Source organism: Thalassophryne amazonica, chromosome 6 (genome assembly GCF_902500255.1).
Source record: "Thalassophryne amazonica chromosome 6, fThaAma1.1, whole genome shotgun sequence".
NCBI classification, from domain to species: domain Eukaryota; kingdom Metazoa; phylum Chordata; class Actinopteri; order Batrachoidiformes; family Batrachoididae; genus Thalassophryne; species Thalassophryne amazonica.
Genome location: NC_047108.1, coordinates 61,405,234 through 61,426,960, shown reverse-complemented (window position 1 = coordinate 61,426,960; position 21,727 = coordinate 61,405,234). Strand labels below are relative to the sequence as shown.

The 21,727-nt window shown below is 41.1% G+C and overlaps 1 protein-coding gene across 2 annotated transcripts in view; it reads left to right on the top strand.

The window, feature by feature from the left end:
• slc16a4 (solute carrier family 16 member 4) overlaps nucleotides 1-21,727 on the top strand; it is a 181,839-nt gene that overhangs the window by 57,892 nt on the left and 102,220 nt on the right. For both annotated transcript variants that reach the window (XM_034172273.1, XM_034172274.1), the window contains one exon: nucleotides 8,097-8,216. The gene's annotated coding sequence lies outside the window, so the exon portion shown is untranslated. The remainder of the gene's footprint in view (nucleotides 1-8,096; nucleotides 8,217-21,727) is intronic.

The window sequence follows — 21,727 nt, the reverse complement described above, 5'->3', positions numbered from 1 at the left end:
ACTGCCTAAAAACAGACTGTATCATCACATAGTACAATCATTCAGAAACATTTTTTGTGTACTTGCTTATTCCGCTATTCCAGTGAGGTGATTGAGGTGATTTCCACCCAGCTGGCTGTGTGCATGTAGGCTGACCCCAAAATTGTTCTGAAAGGTTATCTCTTCCCCCAGCACACACACACACACACACACACACACACACACACACACACACACACACACACACACCCACACAACACACACACACACACACACACACACACACACAGGTCAAGGTCATTTGGGCTAAAGTTCAAAATATTGTTTTGTCTGTCTGTCTGTTCCCCTACTCCTCCCATGCCCTTTCACCACTTTCCATCAAAACTTGAATGTGGGTAACAGTCAAACCCAAATGTCAACAGATCATTGGGGTCACAGGTCAAAATGAGCATTCTTCAGTCTGCTGTCAAACAAACTTGTTACATATATGTAGCTGTCTTCTGGTATGGCACAAGAGGTCACTGGGGTCAAGTACATTTGTGCCCATCTTGTTTGTTGACCTACTCATCCCGGGTGTTTTTATTGATTTATGCCAAACTTGGATTGTCAACAAAGGTTGTGTCATGGTTCATCAATTCTTCATGCTCCTTAGTGAATTTGTCTCCTTGTAATTCCTCGTGGTCTTATTTTATCTGCTCCATGTATTTTTCCTTAAGCTTTACTTCCTCTCACTTGGTCTTCCAGTTTGGTTAGCACTGTTGCCTCACAGTGAGAACATCCCAGGTTTGCTTCTGGTTCTTGTAGCAGGAAGAATATATGTTGGGAGGAGGCCTCGGGGAAGACCCAGGACATGCTGGAGGGACTACATCTCTCGGCTGGCTTGGGAATGCCTTGGGGTTCCCCCAGAGGAGCTGGGGGAGGTGTGTGTGGATCGGGAGGTCCGGGCGGCTTTGCTTGAGCTGCTGCCCCCGCGACCCAGTTTTTGAACGTACAATGTGTGTGAGAACATAAATCGGGCGCTCTGAACTTGTACACCATGCGGTTCTGTGGTATAGTTTGAGCTGGAACCGAGTACAGTGATTGAAAATATCAGCCCAGCTTCAGTTTGAATACTGCCATGAACACTACTGGCCAGTAGATGGCAGTAGAGACCTTGAAAACTTGCCAAAACAATCACCCCCCCCCCCCCCCCCCAATCAGCCATAATGCACCTGGACACAGTACGTCCACACTAAAAGCTTAAAAATTATCGCATTACTTTAAAACTAAAACATATATCTGATATTTTCACTTTATAAACCTTCAGACATGACGTTAATTTAAATAACTTGTCTGAAATAAGTTTGGTTAAAATTTGAACCATAAGTTAAAAATGTATGCTTCTGGATGACTTGGGTGATATTGCTCACGTATCAGTATGGGGTTAAAATAATTTTTTTTGGGGGGTGACCAGTTCTCCTTTGCCTGCAGAGGATAGAGCGATTTCTTCTAGAAACAGCTCTTCTCCGTTTGCAGAAGGTAGAACTACACATCTGCTCACCTTTGTTTATCACGTTAACGATCTAAAAATTATCGGACAAAAATTTATCAGAAGATAATTAGTCTGATAATGGTTTTCAAAGTTATCTGAAAAGATAATCTGATAATAAAAACTTTATCTTCAATAATTATCGGTTATCGGATTATTGGAACTGTGCCCACCACTGGTTTTAGGATATTTTGAAATTATCACTTGTGGATCATTTTACCTTGAATAATGGGGGCACCACCTATGACTGAATGATATTATAACAAGGTTATAATATCACTGATTTCAGGGGTCAGTCAATAGGAAATATTAAAATCAGTCTCTGATCTTACAGTAGTAAGTTCTACAGGTCAAGTCCGACCCCCTCTGTAAAACCATACAAAATCACAGACAACTTCACACGTTTAAAACATTTATTTAACTCAGTCAGGCATTAAATAACAGTACATATCACAATAAGCAATTTGATGATGATGAATTTCACTGAGCAATTATTATATGACGTTCAGATAATGTGGTTTAGTTGCGGGAATTTAAGAATGAATTTTGTCCTAATCATCAGGGAATTTACTTTGGTATTTATTAATGTGAGAGATGGTTAGTGACAGTGACTACAGATAAATAAAGCCACTCTGTTTTTATCTGACACCGTAGCCCGGTCTTGGATGTGCTGTGCAGATGGTCTCCATGCGGTCAGATGCTGGGGGTCATCTCGCTTTCAGTCGATGAACCATCCATCTGTGCAGCTATCTCCGGTTCCTTGGGTACCAGAGGCTCTTTCAGTTGTTAGGCCACGACTTGTGGCGGCGCTTTCGATCGCTGTCGCGGCTCAGCTAACCTGGATGTTTTTATCTCTGCAACGCTTACCGTCTGGGACCGTTAGAATAAAAGCTTGTGTGTCTTTATTTTCTATTCGCCAAAACAAAAATTCATCTTTCGTCGTCGTCTTTGGAAGCCGGATCAAATCACAAAAACTTAATACAAAAATAGTTGACTTTGTAAGAAAAATGTTTGCAAGATGAATTTTGAGTTCAAGAAGAAAAAGGTTTTAATTTGAAAAATCGCAAAAGGAAGTTAAATGTGCCTGTGCGTTTAACTTGACAAAAGTGGAGAAAAACTTCTTTGTAGAAAAAAATGAAAAAGTAATTTCTAGCTTTGCGCGCACAAGCAAGAAATAAGTTTAGAACGCATGTGGTGGTAGACAAAGGGTCATAAAACCTTTGGGCAGTTAAGGTTGCATCTCGAGACCCAAGAGAAAGAAGAGGCGGAGGAGAAGAGGGCCAAAAAGGGAAGAGGGCGATTCCCCGGGGTGCATGCTTTTAAAGGGTTAAAAGTTCCACCCCCAAGAATTCTGGGTACTGTAGTTTTTCTCTAGGTTCTTTTGTCTAGTTTTATAATAAATAAATTGTCTGCGATCTTTAAATTCCCGCTTGAAAACCATGCAAGTCCTGTGTTGCAAAACTCTAGTAAACAATTTCCTTAGAACTACCACACAACACGATTAGATAGGAAAAAGCACACTGGATAAACTTTCTACAATGGGGTGGCCAAGTTCGGTCCTCGAGAACCACCTTCCTGACACTCTTAGTTGTCTCCCTGCTCCAACATACCTGAATCCAATGAAAGACTCGTTAGCAGACTTTTAATGAGCCTTTCATTGGATTCAGGTGTGTTGGAGCAGGGAGACAACTAAGAGTGTCAGGAAGGTGGCTCTCGAGGACCGAACTTGGCCACCCCTGTTCTACAATCTATGATCAGAGCAAAAAGGCACAAGACATATATAAATTCCATGTGTGAGATTAAATGATCGCAGGTTATTTCTTTTCTTCTTTTCTGTTACAACAACAAAATACACTTTTTAAATGTGGTTACAATTTTATAATACTGTACAAGGTAGTTACATGCCCTTCCCCAATTTGTCCAACAGGGGTCACTCTTGGTTCACGGACTGGAAGGGACTGGGTTTTGGATTTCATCATAAAATATGAAATCCGTTAATCTTGCACCGATTTTAACCAGACAAACTGCAGTGTGATTTCCAAGTTGAGGGCAGTTCGTCTGTGGTATGACCTTACTGGAATCTTGCTGTAAAGACATAGTTCTGGAACGTTTGGGGACAAATATGTCTTTCTGTGGTCTGTTTTTTTTTTTTTTTTTTTTTTTTTAGATGACAAAGGAGTTGGCAACATCTGGTTTGGGGGCTGATAAAGGATTCACAGCTCTGTGAGGAATGCACTGTAGAGAATCTTAAATCCTGTTAGTGGTGGGGGTTGATGACAGTTGACCATCCTGTGCTGTGGTCAGGAAAGCCTCCTTTTGACAACTTGATATATCCCAGAGCTCACTGTGATGGGTTTGCTTTGAAGAAATTTTACAACTTTTGCTTAATTTAAACTTAGGAGGTTGTTGAATGCAGGCTCCTCGCTACATCCTTTCTGTGTGCTGTTTACATGTTATACCTTTGTCTGTGTGGGTTCTTCCTAGTTCGTCCCATTTCCAATGACATACAGATTAGCTGTAATGGTGACTCTAAATTAACCGTAGGCGTGAGTGGGAGTGTGAATGTGTCTGTCTATATGTGGTCCTGTGATATACTGGCCATCTGTCTCGGTTGTACCTTGCCTCTCACCCAGTCACTGCTGGCAGAGGCTTCAGCCCCCATGATCTTTAATTGGAATAAGTGGGTTGAGAAAATAAATTAATGTCCATATTTGTTTTCATTTTCATATAAAAATTCACATTAAGTTGAAGTGGTTCACATTATTGATACTTGAATTAGGAATATTTTAATTAAATCTGTTACAAGAGTTTTTGAGAATTTGCAAATATGTACTTTTTGGAAAGACTGGATATAGTCACAGAAAAAGTCTAATTTGACTCAGTGGTATGAACATACATTTTTTGCTCTTTTGCTTGTATTACTAGAAGGTATCAATTTACATGTTACTGCAGCATGTTCAAAATATTTCCAGTAATTATTGTCATAAAGACAAAAGAACTCAGCGACATGGGGTGTGCACCCAGTACATACTGAGTGCCAGTCCCAAGCTCAGATAAATGAGGAAGGTTGTGTCAAGAAGGGCATCCAACGTAAAACAAGCCAAAACAAATATGCAGAGTACAAATCGAATTTCCATTCCAGATCGGTTGAGGCCTGGACCACAACCGGTGCCGTTGCCTCACAGGGTGCAGACGGAAATTTGTCTGCTGCTGTGTGAAGACTAAGAAGAGGAGGAGAATGTGTCCAGAGATAGCCAGAGAAGAGGAAAACTAGAAGGGTGAAAGTGACATTCAGAACTTTGAATGTTGGTAGTGTGACTAGTAAAGGGAGAGAGCTGGCTTACATGATGGAGAGGAGAAAGGTAGACATATTGCGTGTGCAAGAGACCAAGTGGAAGGGAACAGAGCATAGGCAATGGGTTCAAAGTGTATCATGGTGAGGATAGGAAGAGAAATAGTGTTGGGGTCATTTTAAAGGAAGAGTATGCTAAGAGTGTGTTGGTTATGCAAGTGAACAGAAATGGCTGTGGTGAATAGCTTCTTTAGAAAAAGGGAGGAGCACAGGGTGACATATAAGAGTGGAGGAAGGTGCTCACAGGTGGACTACATTCTTTGTAGGAGATGCAACGTAAAAGAAATTAGACACTGTAAGATGGTGGCAGGGGAGAGTGTAGCTAGACAGCATAGGATGGTGGATTGTAGGATGACTTCAGAGTTAAAGAAGAGGAAGAGAATGAGATCTCAAAGGATCAGATGGTGGAAGCTGAAGGAGGAAGAATGTTGTGTAAAATTGTGGGAGCAGGTGAGACAGACACTGGATTGAGAGGAAGCAATTTTGGACAACGGGAAATGGACGCCAGATGTGGTGAGGGAGACAGCTAGGATGGTCATATGGATAGTGGAAGGAAGACAAGGAGACTTGGTAGTGGAATGAAGATGTTCAGGAATTCAAAAGGAGAAAGAGGCTTTTGAAAAAGAAGTGGGATAGTCAGAGAGATGAAAACAGTAGACAGGAGTACAAGGAGATGCGGCATAAGGCAAAAGAGAATTGGCAAAAGCTAAGGAAAAGGCATTTAGTGAGCTCTACATGAACCTGAACAGGAAGGAATATTTTGAGGAGGTGATGAATGAAGAAAATGAGAGTGAGAAGGCTGGATGATGTGGAGAAAGAGTAAATCAGGAAGTACAAAAGATTAGTACGGATGAAGTGAGGGCAGCTATGAAGAGTGGAAAGGCAGTTGGTCCAGATGACATTCCAGTGGAGGCATGGAAATGTCTTTGGAGAGGTGACAGTGGAGTTTCAAACCAGAATGTTTATTAAAATCTTGGCAAGTGAGAGGATGCCTGAGGAGTGGAGATGAAGTATGTGGGTTCCTATTTTTAAGAATAAAGGTGCATTTACACATAACCAAGACGCATTATGAATGTCATGTCATTTTTCTGTAATTCGTGACACATTCCTGACATTCTTAATGTGACTTAATGCATCTGAATAGGTTTCTTAATAGTGCGTATTGGTGCATGATATTCTTGATATTCGTGGAGCATGTTTTTGCCTGTCAAAAAATCTTCCACGAATGTCACACACCACCCTCATTTCGTCTCACGTCGTGGAGGTCGCAACTGAAGGTATTGATCTGTCTTGATGAGTAGTGATCCTTAATAGAATGTGACAACGTTCGGAGTGGTTCCTGTGATGGTTATTGGAGCCCAAACTGTCACGCGTTATTATGAAGTGACACGGAAACTGTCAAGTTTTGACATGACTTGTAATGCGACGTCACATTTCACTGCACGCTACGACGAATCAGTTTTCTGTCACGTGCACACAATTAAACTCGGCTCCAAATGTCGTTCCACAGTTCCTGCTGAAGCTCCTCAGGATGCTCCTGTAGGTGTTCCACCTGATGTTGTAACTGATGAGCGGGAGAACGAGTCTGAACCAGAGGAGCGAGAGGAGACTCACGTGCAGCCAGATATCTCTGCACCTCCTCCAGTCCGGCGGAGGAAGAAGCGTGTGCACAATTAAACCCTGCTGCATCGCATTCAGTTTGATTGCTGACACCAAGTCGGCTAAAAGTCTAATTTCAGTGCTCTTCAGCGTGCTCCTGCAGGTGTTCCACCTGCTGCATGTGCCTGATGTTTGGGAAAATGCGCGAGATGAGAGCCACATGAAGCCACACATCTGGCTCTGTCCTCCTCCTCCTCTCTGCGCCACTCCATGGCACAGAGCCCAACTACGCATGCAGTCACAAAGTTCTTCTGAAAAACTGGAGCGATCTGAATTTGGTTGTATGAATATGGGTGTATGTGTGTGGAGACAATTCACCTGGTTCATAACGTGACAGAACTTAAATATGTGCTGTTACGCACAATAGCGCGGAACACTATTCTTGACCATGCGTAATGGCTCCTGATAATTCCCCAGCAACACGTGCCATTAATCGTAACGTGTGGTAACAGGTTGCAGCAGTTCCTGAGGACACCTGACGCCTCTGCCCCGAATAATCACATTCGTGATCAGTGGCCAAGAATGTGTACTTCGTGGCATTCGTGACTTGTCGTCGTTATGTGTAAACGCAGCATAAGGGTGATGTGGAGAGCTAGAGTAATTACAGAGGCGTAAAGTTGATCAGCCACAGCATGAAGTTATGAGAAAGGTGTGCCTAAAAAAGGTGTGTCTGTACCAGGAAATCACCAAATTTTAACTTTACAAACAGTACAAAGAAGAGCGGTCAAGATGCTAATCTTAGAAAACAGGTGAAGATCTGAGCAGGAATATGGTTTCATGCCAAGAAAAAGCACTATAGATGCAATATTTGCTGAGACTACTGTTGCAGAAGTATAGGCAAGGCCAGAAGGAGTTACACTGTGTGTTTGTGGATTTAGAGAACACTTATGACAGGGTGCCAAGAGAAGAGTTGTATTGTTGAGGAAGTCTGGAGTGGCAGAGAAGTATGTGAATATGTGAATAGTGCAGTTACAAGAAGTAGAAGTGGTGAAAGTAGATGAGTTTAAATATTTGGGGTCAACTGTCCAAAGTATTGAAGAGTGTGGCAGAGAGGCAAAGAAGAGCGTGCAGGCAGGATGGAGTGGGTGGAGAAAGGTGATTGGAGTGATGTGTGACCTAAAAATATCTGCAAGAGTGAAGGGGAAAGTTTACAAGACAATTACAATTACAAGTGAGTCCAGCTATGTTGTACGGCTTAGAGATGGTGGCACTCACAAAAAGACAGATGGCAAAGCTAGAGATGGCAGAGCTGAAGATGTTGCAATTCTCTTTGAGAGTGATAAGGATGGACAGGATTCGGAATGAACATATTGGAGGGACAGCTCAGGTGGGACGGTTTGAAGACAAAGTCAGAGAGGCGAAATTGAGATGGTTTGGACATGTGCAGAGGAGGGACCCAGAGTATACAGGGAGAAGGATGCTGAGGATGAAGTCACCAGGTAGGAGAAGAGGGAGGCCAAAGAGGAGGTCCATCTGCTTTCAAGTTTCATGTGTATGTGCACGTTCACATCTTCGATAACATTTTTTCTCATGCATTTCTGCATTATTTTACTTGTCATTGTTGATTTTTTTTCCCAGGCATAAGGTCATCTTGATGCAGCACTAATTTCACGCTCTCTTCAACCAACCTGAGAATGATGCTGAGAAAGCCAAATGTCTGAGTCTGCAAAGCTTCCACACAGTCAGACAACATAACAGGTAATCGGAAGTTACACACAATACGTCTTATCATGACTCATGTTGATTCTTGGGTGAAAATTAATTTTATTTCTCTTTAGTTGTATAAGTAGTGTAATTAACCTTCATATTACATCCCCATCACTTTTAAATTTCCTGCTGGTGCACACATGCACTGTGCTCAGTCCAAGCTGTAGAGTGGCTCCATCTGACACATTGATAGTCTTTTGCACAGTTGTGCAACTTCAAAAAAAAATATTTTTGTGGCTTGTTCCCCCTTGGAATTTCCTAAATATTTGTGTTTTTACGTGTGTGTGTGTGTGTGTGTGTGAGAGAGAGAGAGAGAGAGAGAGAGAGAGAGAGAGAGAGAGAGAGAGAGCAGACAGGAATATCGCTCATATTAAAAGATTTCCAAAAACTAGCGCACACATCATTTTTTGATAGTTATAATTGCTCAGTCGAGTATTAATCATTCTAGTAAAGAAGGTTTTGGCATCACAGTGCAGAGACAGCTCTATCTTTCTGCTTCTTCTCAGATAAATGGCCACTGTAACCTAAAGCCACCTTGACACTTGCACGAATTTGATCCTTGCACTGGCACGCAATCTTGTGTGCCAATGAATAAACTCAACATAAACTGTGCGCGAGCTGTGCACGAGCTGTGCACGAGCTGTGCGCGGCTGCGTGCCGGTGTGCAAAGAAAATTTTGAAATGTTTGCAATTTCTGACATGTATTAATTTTGTGTCACTTGCATAAACTAATCGTGAACATTGCATGTCACTGTGTGCAGGGCATCTGAACCTGAAACTAGATTATGATGAGATGTTACATCTATAGGGACAGCACGGTGGCTTAGTGGTTAGCACTGTTGCCTCACAGCGAGAAGGTCGTGGGTTCAGTTCCTGTAGCCTTTCTGTGTGAGTTTGCATGTTCTCCCTGTGTTTGCGTGGGTTTCCTCCGGGTGCTCCGGTTTCCTCCCACATCCAAAGACATGCAGGTTAGGTGGATTGGAATCTTTAAAATTGTCCGTAGGTGTGTGTGTGTGGGTGTGTCTGTGTTTGTTTGTCTATTTGTGGCCCTGCGACAGACTGGCGTCCTGTCCTGCGTGTAACTCGCCTCACGCTCTGTGACTGCTGGGATAGGCTCCAGCCCCCCAGCGACCCTTAATTGGACTAAGCGGTAGAAGATAAATGAATGAATGAATGTTACATCTATAATAAACATAACTTTACAGATACATTATCTAACTCATAAGAAGGAATGAAAATACAACTGATTTCCCAATCCATTACTATACAGTAGTGTTCAGAATAATAAATGTGACTAAAAAGTTTAATCCAGGTTTTGAGTATATTTCTTATTTGTACATGGGGAAACAAGGTACCAGTAGATTCAGTAGATTCTCACAAATCCAACAAGACCAAGCATTCATGATATGCACACTCTTAAGGCTATGAAATTGGGCTGTTAGTAGAAAAAAGTAGAAAAGGGGGTGTTCACAATAATAGTAGCATCTGCTGTTGATGTTACAAACTAAAAACTGCTTTTTTACCAATCCTGTGAATCACTAAACTAGTATTTAGTTGTATAACCACAGTTTTTCATGATTTCTTCACATCTGCGAGGCATTAATTTTGTTGGTTTGGAACCAAGATTTTGCTCATTTACTCGTGTGCTTGGGGTCATTGTCTTGTTGAAACACCCATTTCAAGGGCATGTCCTCTTCAGCATAAGGCAACATGACCTCTTAAAGTATTTTGACATATCCAAACTGATCCATGATACCTGGTATGTGATATATAGGCCCAACACCATAGTAGGAGAAACATGTCCATATCATGATGGTTGCACCACCATGCTTCACTGTCTTCACTGTGAACTGTGGCTTGAATTCAAAGTTTGGGGGTCGTCTCACAAACTGCCTTTGGCCCCTGGACCCAAAAAGAACAATTTTACTCTCATCAGTCCACAAAATATTCCTCCATTTCTCTTTAGGCCAGTTGATGTGTTCTTTGGCAAATTGTAACCTCTTCTGCACATCTTTTATTTAACAGAGGGACTTTGCGGGGGATTCTTGCAAATAAATTAGCTTCACACAGGCGTCTTCTAACTGTCACAGCACTTACAGGTAACTCCAGACTGTCTTTGATCATCCTGGAGCTGATCAATGGGTGAGCCTTTGCCATTCTGGTTATTCTTCTATACATTGTTGTTTTCCGTTTTCTTCCACGCGTCTCTTTTTTTTTTTTTTTTTTTTTTTTTTGTCCATTTTAAAGCATTGGAGATCATTGTAGATGAACAGCCTATAATGTTTTGCATCTGCGTATAGGTTTTCCCCTCTCCAATCAACTTTTTAATCAAACTACGCTGTTCTTTTGAACAATGTCTTGAACGTCCCATTTTCTTCAGACTTTCAAAGAGAAAAGCACGTTCAACAGCTGCTGACTTCATCCTTAAATAGGGGACACCTGATTCACACCTGTTTGTTCCACAAAATTGATGAACTCACTGACTGAATGCCACATTACTATTATTGTGAACACCCCCTTTTCTACATTTTTTTTACTAATAGCCCAATTTCATAGCCTTAAGAGTGTACCTTGTACCCATGAGAGTACCTTGTTTCCCATGTAACAATAAGAAATATACTCAAAATCTGGATTTATCTTTTTAGTCACATTGCACTACTATTATTCTGAACAGTACTGTATATATTATAAATAATTACCTTTGAGACAAGATTCCAAATGCGTTCTCCACCACACGACGCAGACGAGACAACCTGCAGCTGTAAATAATTTCTCTGTGATTCTGGGAGCGATGAAAGGATGGTTTCATCAGCCAAGTTCTGAGAGCAAATGCGTAATCTGTTACAAAATTATATGACACAAGCTTTATCTTATATAGTGTGGCATCAAGCGGGACGCATTGGCATGAAGAATTGTGCGGCAGTGCAGGGATCAAATTCTTGTTGGTGGCTTAACCCAGGAGAACATTTAAAAAGTTAAACATTTCACGGTATGTATATTGCATTCAGAAATTATTTACAGCGCTGCACTTTTTCATATTTTTATGAAAAATGGATGAAATCATTTTTTCCTCCAGCAAATAATACCCCATAATGACAATGTGAAACACTTTTTTAAAAGATTTTTGCAAATATATTAAAATAATAATAATAAAAAAAAACACTAAGAAATCACATGTACATAAGTATTCACAGCCTTTGCCATGAAGTTCAAAATTGAGCTCAGGTGCATCCCGTTTCCATGGATCATCCTTGAGATCTTTTGACAGCTTATTTTGAGTAACTTCAGTTGATCGGACATGATTTGGAAAGACGCACACCTGTCTGCATATAAGGTCCCACAGTTGACAGTGCATGTCAGAGCACAAACTGAGCATGAAGTCAAAGGGTCTGTAGATCTCCAAGACAGGATTGTCTCAAGGCACAAATCTGGGGAAGGGTACAGAAACATTTCTGCTGCTTTGAAGGTCCCAGTGAGCACAGTGGCCTCCATCATCTGTCAATGGAAGAAATTCAGATCCACGAGGACTCTTCCTAGAGCTGACCACCCATCTAACGTGAGCAATTGGGGAGAAGGGCTTTAGTCATGGAGGTGACCAAGAACCTGATGGTCACTCTGTCAGAGCTCTAACAATCCTCTGTGGAGAGAGGAGAACCTTCTAGAAGGACAACCATCTCTGCAGCAATCCACCAATCAGGCCTGTAAGGTAGAGATAAGATAAGATGATCCTTTCATAGTCCCACAACTGGGAAATTTAGAGTGGCCAAACGACACCACTCCTTGATAAAAGGCACATGGTAGCCTGCCTGGAGTTTGCCAAAAGGCACCTGAAGGACTCTCAGACCATGAAAAACAAAATTCTCTGGTCTGATGAGACAAACATTGAACTCTTTGGCGTCAATGCCAGGTGTCATGTTTAGAGGAAACCAGGCACCATCCCTACAGTGAAGCATGGTGGTGGCAGCCAGTGGAACTGGGGCATTACACAAAGAGGCTCCAATAATGAACCTCAGTATTCTTCTGCAAAATCTCAATCAATCAGCGAGACAGTTAAAACCTGGTCATATTTGGGAGTTCCAACAGAACTTCTAGACCAAAATCATACCTGAATCCTGGTTGCTGACATTCAGCTTTTGTTATGTTCTTCCTGAAGTCCAGACCTCAACCCTGTCTAAAGTACCTGGACTGTGCCTAAAAGGTGTGTCTGTACCACGAAATCACCAAATTTTAACTTTACAAACAGTACAAAGAAGAGCGGTCAAATATCCAACCATAACTCTGCAAGAAGCTTATTGATGGCTAACACAAATGTGTGGTCAATGTGAATTAAAAAAAAAAACATTCAGTCAAATCTCACACACACAAGTGTCATTCAATAAACTATGCATCAAGGAAAATCCTCAACGGTGTCCCTAATGTCTGACTCCCGGGCTGTAAACATTCATTGGACATGGTCGCCCACTCTGCAGAAAGTTAACATTTTGTCCTCAAAGCTGTGTTGAACGCAGGATAAATGGGAACGCATAAATTTGAGGACCAAATTGTCATGGCTCGAGGAATGGGCTAGAGCATCTCCAAAGCTGTAGCTCTTATGACATGTTTCTGGTCTGTAGTGGTCCAAGCAAGGAAAACCAGTTAACTGTGACAGGATTATGGCTGGCCAAAGATCACTGACACACATGGGCATCAAAGGCTGGCTTGTGTGGGCTGATCCAACAGAAGGATCTGTTGCTTACATCTTGGTGACAGATGCCACAGCACACCTTCAGAGGTCTAGTGGCTGTTTTAGTGGCAACAGTGGAACATACACAATATTAGGCAGGTGGTCACAATGTTATGGCTGAGTGCTGTACATGTTAACAAGCAATCATCCCTGCACATATACATATATATACATACACATACATACATACATGTTCAAAATGTCAAACGTTACAAAATCTTTTGGGCCCCATGTTGTTCTTGTTCCACTAATAAAATGAAAGATCAGTGCCTAATTTTATTGTAATTGGACATTGTTTAGGGGTCCCCCACAAAGCAACAATTTTCCCCACACAAGCAAAAAGGGGAGATGACTTCCAGTAATGTTCTCCTCTGGGTGACCAGTCAACCACCACTTTTTGCGATTAGAAGCCATCACATGTACCTGTAAAAGAAAAATAATGGCATAAGAGTCTTCTCCCATTAGGGTGACGTTGCCTTGCCAGCGGAGGGAGAGGAAAATGTGTCACTCTAAATCTTATCTGATTGAGTTCAAATTTGGTCTGCAGCTATAAAACTCCAAGTGGAACAAGACACACACACACATATATATATATATATATATATATATATATATATATATATATATATATATATATATATATAATTTTATTTATTTATTTTTTTTACAGTGGAATCTTAATCTTTGCAGCCCATGAAGAATGGCACATATGAATTTACCTTTTTGAGAATTTATAAACTAAATATTAATTGTGATTTTTAGTACCCTGTCATGTTTCTGACACATTAACATGACTTTCTGACACATTAACACCCCCCACCATACGGGTTCCTGTGTTGCTGCGCTGTCTATATTTACACCCCAGAATGGGTGTGTGTTTTTGACCCTGTGTTGCTTTTATCTCTAAAAGCCTGACTTAACTGCAATGCTGTTGCAAACTATCCATGCCTGTCAGTGACTGACAAGGCAGATAGGAAACACCTTTTTTTTTTAAGTGAACCAACAAGACCAACAAGTAAAATATACCATACTTGTAAACAAATATACCCAGAGACTGACGCATGGTCAGCGATTACTACCTGTTGTGGTATAGAGGAAGATTTTCTTAAAAAGAAGACCTGAAAGTTCAGCTACAATTTGCCAAAAGGTACATCTGAGATGCAAGCCTCGATTTGATGTTTTGGTGAAAGAAAATCCTCCTCGATACCACTACATCATGAACCTGTATAACTGGGGATACAAAATGCAAATCATGCACTATGCACAATTTCTCCAGTCACAGCAACAGAAGTCTATAACGTCTGGGTTATCTGGGTGTCTTGGTGGCTTTCTTCACTCTTCTTCTTGTACAGTCAGTTTTTGAGAATTATCTATAACACACCGATTTACCACAGAGTGCCATGCTTGTATTTCTTCATAACTGACAAGTCCAAGACATATTCAGTGACTTGGAAATGTTCATGTATCCATCCCCTGACCTGTCTGAAGAAAACGTGCAATAAAACTGATTATTTCAGGTTTCATACCAAACTGTTCCATGATTTATGCAACCCATCATCTTGGGTTTTATATTTTTAATTAATTTATATAAGGTTGTAGAGATTTTCTTTCAGTTTGAGTTTAAGGAAGATCATTTTAGATGTTTTTTTTTTTTTTTTTTGTATATTCTTTTGTATTTGAAATGGTATAAACAAATTATAATGTGTGAAATACTGTGTTCCAATTCTTTTAAAGGGCACTGTACATTGAATGAGTTCCAAGACTTAACGAGGAGCAGGTTGAAGGTCTGTCATGATGGATTTAAATTTTCCATTCAGTTTCAATTTCAATTCAATTTACTTTCATTATATAGCGCCAAATCACAACAAAGTTGCCTCAAGGCACTTCACACAAGTAAGGTCTAACCTTCCCAACCTCAAGAGCAAGCACACAGGTGACAGTGGTAAGGAAAAACTCCCTCTGATGATTTGAGGAAGAAACCTCAAGCAGACCAGACTCAAAGGGGCAACCCTCTGCCTGGGCCATACCAACACAATTGACAAAACAATTTACAAAATCAATATACAGGAAATTTTGCCGGTGCACAGGATGGGAGGGTTGCAGAAGTAGACACCACAGTCATCTCTGGAGAGAGAGAAAAAACAAAATCAGGCATCAGAAAGACAACAAATGCAGTATAATTTGTCAGCATTAAGCAACAAGAAAAACAAGAAATACTAAGGTGATCGCCGGCCACTAGCCCTAAGCTTCACTAACAGACCCAGACTTTAAATAAAGTTGAGGCTGCGACCTGCTCCATTTCCTAATAAAATGAATTTAAAAGGGTAAAAAGCATAATAACATACTATGCCAGTATGCTAGCCATACGAAAGGGAAAATATGTGTGTCTTAAGTCTGGACTTGAAACTCTCTACAGAATCTGACTGTATTAATGCAGGGAGATCATTCCACAGAACAGGTGCACGATAAGAGAAAGACCCGCAGACTTTTTATTCACCCTTGGGACACAAAGTAGTCCTGCACCCTGAGAATGCAGAGCCCGGGTCTGTACGTAGGGTTTAAGTAGGTCAGCTAAGTAGGGAGGTGCCAGTCCGTGAAAAGTTTTATAGGTTAGTAGCAGAACCTTAAAATCTGATCTCACAGGGACAGGAAGCCAGTGAGGAGATGCCAAAATGGGTGTAATGGGTTTAATACATGGCCTTCCAGCCCCATGCCTGGCCTTGCTGGTAATCTCAAGCTGATATTTTGCTGCAGCAGCTGTAGATAGTAAGGAGCCATCCAGGCTGAACTGGACCTGTGCTATAGGACATTTTGTTGCAAAATCGTTGAAATCTCATATGTTGATTCCTTGTCAAGGCTGTCCATTGTACAAGCACACCAGAGTCATCTCTCTTAACTTTGGCAATATCATCTTGGCATGCTCCACCACTCATGAAAACCTATGCTTGCTCCCAAAATAGGATATTAGTTTTAATTTTCATAACAATTGCTTTCTTTCCAAGCCCAAATACCCCAGATGTAGTAAATGTGCCCATTTGGTATACATTTTGCATTATATCTCAATCAAAATTGCCTCAGTTACTCTCATTTTTCTGTTATAGATTTACATACACCACCAAAAGTGGATGGAGGTTCCAAGTTTATGCCTGTTTATCTGTCTTCCAATTATCAGTTGGAAACTAATTGCCAAAAAGCAATGACAAATTGTGTATAGCAGAGATAACCAATGTTCTGTAAAAATGATCTAATGAAGAATTCAGACACCAAAAAAAGTTGGAAAAAAAAAAAAACCCTTCGATAACACCACAAAAGAACACAAACTAAATACATACTCCTGACATTTGATCACATCTAATTTAGCTTATGTAAACCCCATTTCTAACAGTTTGCGCTGTACGAGCACAGTGCTCTACTTGATTGATTGATGGCAGCATGGTGGCCTTGTGATTAGTACTGTTACCTCATAGTGAAAAGGTCGTAGGATTGCTTCCCACATGGGTCTTTACTATGTGGAGTTTGTATGTTCTTCCTGTGTTTGCGTGGGTTCCCTCCAGGTCTTTCGGCTCCCTCCCACATCCAAAGACATGCAGATTAGGTGAATTGGGAATTTTGAATTGACCGTGAGTGTGAATGTGTTGTTTGTCTATATGTGGCCTGGCGACAGACTGGCATCCTTTCCAGGTTGTACCCTGCCAAACACCCTATAACTGCTAGGATAGGCTCTATTCCGTACCCCCCCCCCCCCCCCCCCCCGTGACTTTTAATTGGAGTAAGCGGGTATAGAGCATGAATGGATGGATTGATTGATGGCCAAAGGTTTGGCATTTCTGTTCTAACTAAAAGCAAATGCAAGAATTTTGTTGTTATTAAAGAACTAATTTAGTTATAAAATGACAGACATTGTTTTTTTATCATTATTATTTTTTAAGGAAGAAAAATCAGTGGTTGTTGTGTGTGTGCTCAGCACATCTTACAGTAAAACCTTTAACGTGACATTTGGTTGGGTGCAAGTTAAAAACAGAGCCAGCAAGTGATGACATAAAACGTCCCTCAGGGCCACTGTAGTGTAATTCTTAAACTTTTTTAAAAGTGTTTTCTTGGCTTTCAGCCCATTGCATCTTATTTATTGTTGACCTTCATTTAATACTGAGCCTGGTGTCACAGACCAAACGGTCCCCCCCCCTAAAAATCAGTCCGCCCTGCCTTCACTGCGCATGCGTCATCAGCTGCGGCTCACGGATTATCACCTTGTTTCTGCTTAAAACTGCACTCCTGTCATCATCTATCTCAGCGACAGATATCTGAAGCTTTTGTACAACAATCATTTCCACATAATTTCAGCATTATTTCATCATAACAAACGGAGGAAGCGATCAGAGCGCTGCAGCTCCACAAGCTGCTAGCTGATGCATTCACTGCACGTTGGTCATTTCGTAGCGTCACCACATATCGCCTCTTTTCTGCTTAAAACTGACTTTAGAATGATTTAAGAGGTTCTACCTTGTCATTTTCTTCTTGTGTACAGTATGAGGGTTGTAAAGCTCATCCAACAATGTTGGCCAGGTGTTGAAGCCATCTCTCCATATCATCTTCTATGGTTGTAAGGTCATGATGGGTGGGGGGGAGGGTGAAGGATCTTACATTCACCCAGTAAGTGAGCAGTGGTCTGGGCCTCCGCTCTGCACTCACATGAAGCTGATGGTTTCAACCCCATCAATGTGTATCTGCACCAAAACGACCCACTCCAGCCAAGATTGAGTGAAAGCAATCAACCTTGTCATCTGATGGTTAATAATCTCATTAATCCATTTGATCGTTTTGGGTGAAGAGACTCCGTCTTAGATGAGCGGCTAAGCTCTGAAATGACGCATGCATAGCGGAGGCAGGGTGGACTAATTTTTAGGAGCCGACCGTTTGGTTTGCGACACCAGCACCTGTATTTTGCAAATATTTGTTTTTTTTCCCTTGTTTAACACTGTTGCACAACACTCTCATAACATTCATTAAAATCACAATAAATGTATTTAAATGCAGAACAGCTGCAGTTTAATCACATGCTTAAAGGCATTCTGTTGTACAAAATCAAGTTTTTTTACCAACATTTTCCAGCTACATTTGGTTATTTCAAATTAAACATCCCTAGAGTTCTACAGTTGTGCATCATGTAAAAACTCCATTGCTATAAACAGGCCTCCAAAATTTTAATTTGAAATCACTGATTTTACAATTCTGTGACTTCTGTCACAGATGTCTGTTTGTTTTTTTCCTTTGTGACACTGAGCCTACACAGGCTGTGGTTTGTATAAGCTGCTAACAATTCTCCTTTAGGGTAAAAAACATTAAACACGTACACCTTCACATTTCCAATCTAGCAGTTTGATCTGATTTTTCACAATGAAAAAGCAGCATTTTGTGTTTGTCAAGTCACCATAAGTTTTAAAAAATGTGAATGCCTTTTTAATAAGCTTAAAGCAATAATAACTTCTAAAATTAATCATTTTGTAATAAATGTTACTATGCTTTGGATTGTCTTCTTTGTTAGCTCATTTATTATTTTAAATTAGCATCATTACACTCATGTGAAGAGCCCAAATGTTATTAATCATGTAAGGGTATGGATGAATGTGGCGAGGACTCCACGGGGACAGTCCTCGCCACATTCATCCTGACCTTCAACCTGCAGTAACAACCCCGCCAGTGATGACTCACACACTTTGTATGTGCTGTTACTGGTTGTTGAATTGAGCCACATTTTGAGGCGATGCCTGTTTGCCCACACGGTACCAAACGGAGCACGTCAGAGTCGACTGTGTCTCTGTGCAGTATCTCGAGGCAAAGCTCAGCTGTTTTGTTTGAGTCATTTGGTACAGTGGTTCTCAAACTGTTCTCCATTCTCAGAGCCGAGTCAGCCTCCCCTTTCTGTTAAACCGTTTCATTTTTACTCATTTGTCAATAACTCAGGGGACGCTTGGGCTTTATTAATGTTACTCATCGTGTTTCTGACATTGGGGTGAATGTGAGGCATTATTGTAAAGCACTTTGAGCATCTGATGCAGAAGGAAAAGTGCTATATAAATGCAGTCCATTTATGGATGACTGAATTTATTTTGTAAAATACAACATACATAAATGATTTGTGAAGATGGAGTAGTCTGTAATTATAAGATGGCCCTGCTTCTGAAACAAAACCATGTGTTGGATTCGGGTCAATATGTTAGGGACCCTTCACACATCGTGAGAAGTTTGGTTGAAGTGCGCATGAAATGCACATGAAGCAGGAATCGTGTGCAAAACGTGTTGTGCACACCAGTGGCTGAAAGACAGAATGTGCGCTGTGCGAACCCATCGATCCCTCTTGCGACAGGTGGCGGCCAAATTCCAGCTGACACACTTTGGCACTTAGAAAATGTGTGGCCATTCACAGTCTTGGTACGACAACAGTCTGCAGACAATCACTGTCGTTCTGGCAGTGAAATTTGTCTAAGTTCCCCACGAGTGTGGCTTTGGTGTGTATGCTGAACTGATAGGAGGTGTGTCCGCTCACTGAAGCGGCTGTGGAAATCTATCATTCTGGACATCCCAGCTGAACAACACATACTGTGTTTGGACAGACATGGACTAACAACTGCCCATTGTGACGCACGTGTCTGTTTGCTGTCATCACGAGGACATGAATAAAAACATATATCTCTGTGGCGATATATGCCTTTTTGAGAATTTATAAACTAAATATATGCAAGGGAGCGTGTGCATGCTCACTGCAGCCCATTGATAGGCTGCTCCCAGGCTGAAATGGACCATCAGATCAGAACATGCAGAGGGCGATCTATCAGAACACGCAGCGGGCAATCTCACTTTCACGTCACCCACATGAGCTCTGATCCATATGGTGCAGTGTCAGTTTTGGTGCACCATCCACAAGGCACGCGTGTCTTACACGAGTGTGGGTGGGCTGGACGTGCACAAGCAGATGTGGACATGAAAAGAGCGAACTGCTTCTCATTTATATAATTTCGGGACTGTTATGTCTGTGACCATGGGTCATCTACAGAGGAATAGATGGATCATAGTTGTATTGCCCGCTTGATAAGATGGCTTCAATATAAAGTGCTGTGTTTTTTATGGTGTTTGGTTTTATTTAATTTTTTAATACGTCCATCTCTTTGCTGATTTCAGGCATTTTTCCCGCACCATTTACAGGCTAGTGATGGTAGCTCAGTGGTAAAGTGCAGGTATGAATCCTGTGGGTGGTATGTTTTTTGTTTTATTTATTCCACATCAGTGGCGCGATGTGGTTCCACAGGTACCAGCTGGTTTTTAGGTTTTATTTATTCCACATGAGCGGCAAGATGTGATGCACCTCGCACTGTGTTCCTGCTTGAAAGACACCATCGTGTGCAGGAACCCTCACACCCGGATTGTGCGCGCCTGCCAGTTGGCGAGATGTTTCGTGGTGTGCTAATTCGAACTGTTTCACGCTGTTTTGCCGTATTTGACCAAACTTCACACGATGTGTGAAGGGGCCTTTAAATATGTTTTATGGAGTTTTTTAAGTCTCCTTCAGTCTTATCATGATTTGGCTTCCCTTAGTTCCTTTATAATATTGCACGAGTTAATACCTCATGACAAGGTGCTGATCTCCAATCACGCCCTCAGGCGTGCCACACATTTACCCTGCTCACTCTGAAGACAACTTGTGAACAGCACATGTGTATGTGTGTATAGGATTGGAGGTACACAGTAGTACACTGGTCCAATTCATTCAACTTTAATCCACTCTGCCTTATTTGGTCTTGGCTCCTTGCACATGCCTCTGTCACACTGAGTTAGAAATGAAGTATACAGTAACAAAAGCTTGCCCAGTAAATACAGAAATACTACACATTTTCCTCCCATTGGACTCAGATCAGAGGTGTATTTTTCTTTTCTGTGGTTTGATGGTGCTAATCACATATTGACGAATGGAGACGATTCATTATCATAAATGTCACAGGAATTTCAGTTGAGATTCTTTGTTTAAATGCACATCGACTAAAAATTTTAAATTTTCTCCAACTCCACACATTAAATATTGCAGAATAAAACGTGTTTAGGTTGAGTACAACATAAGGGTCACTTAAATATAAAATTATTTTAAAAATAATAGCAAAGTTTTATAAATTAACTTTTTATTCATTGTTAGATTTTCAGATAGTCTTAGGTTTGTGTGAGTCAGTTCACATCTGCTTTGGTTCCATGTAAAGTTTTTTAAAAATAATTCAGTCAGGACTACTTTCATGATACGTATTTTATATATATATATATATATATATATATATACTCAACAAAAATATAAACGCAACACTTTTGGTTTTGCTCCCATTTTGTATGAGATGAACTCAAAGATCTAAAACTTTTTCCACATATACAATATCACCATTTCTCTCAAATATTGTTCACAAACCAGTCTGAATCTGTGATAGTGAGCACTTCTCCTTTGCTGAGATAATCCATCCCACCTCACAGGTGTGCCATATCAAGATGCTGATTAGACACCATGATTAGTGCACAGGTGTGCCTTAGACTGCCCACAATAAAAGGCCACTCTGAAAGGTGCAGTTTTATCACACAGCACAATGCCACAGATGTCGCAAGATTTGAGGGAGCGTGCAATTGGCATGCTGACAGCAGGAATGTCAACCAGAGCTGTTGCTCGTGTATTGAATGTTCATTTCTCTACCATAAGCTGTCTCCAAAGGCGTTTCAGAGAATTTGGCAGTACATCCAACCAGCCTCACAA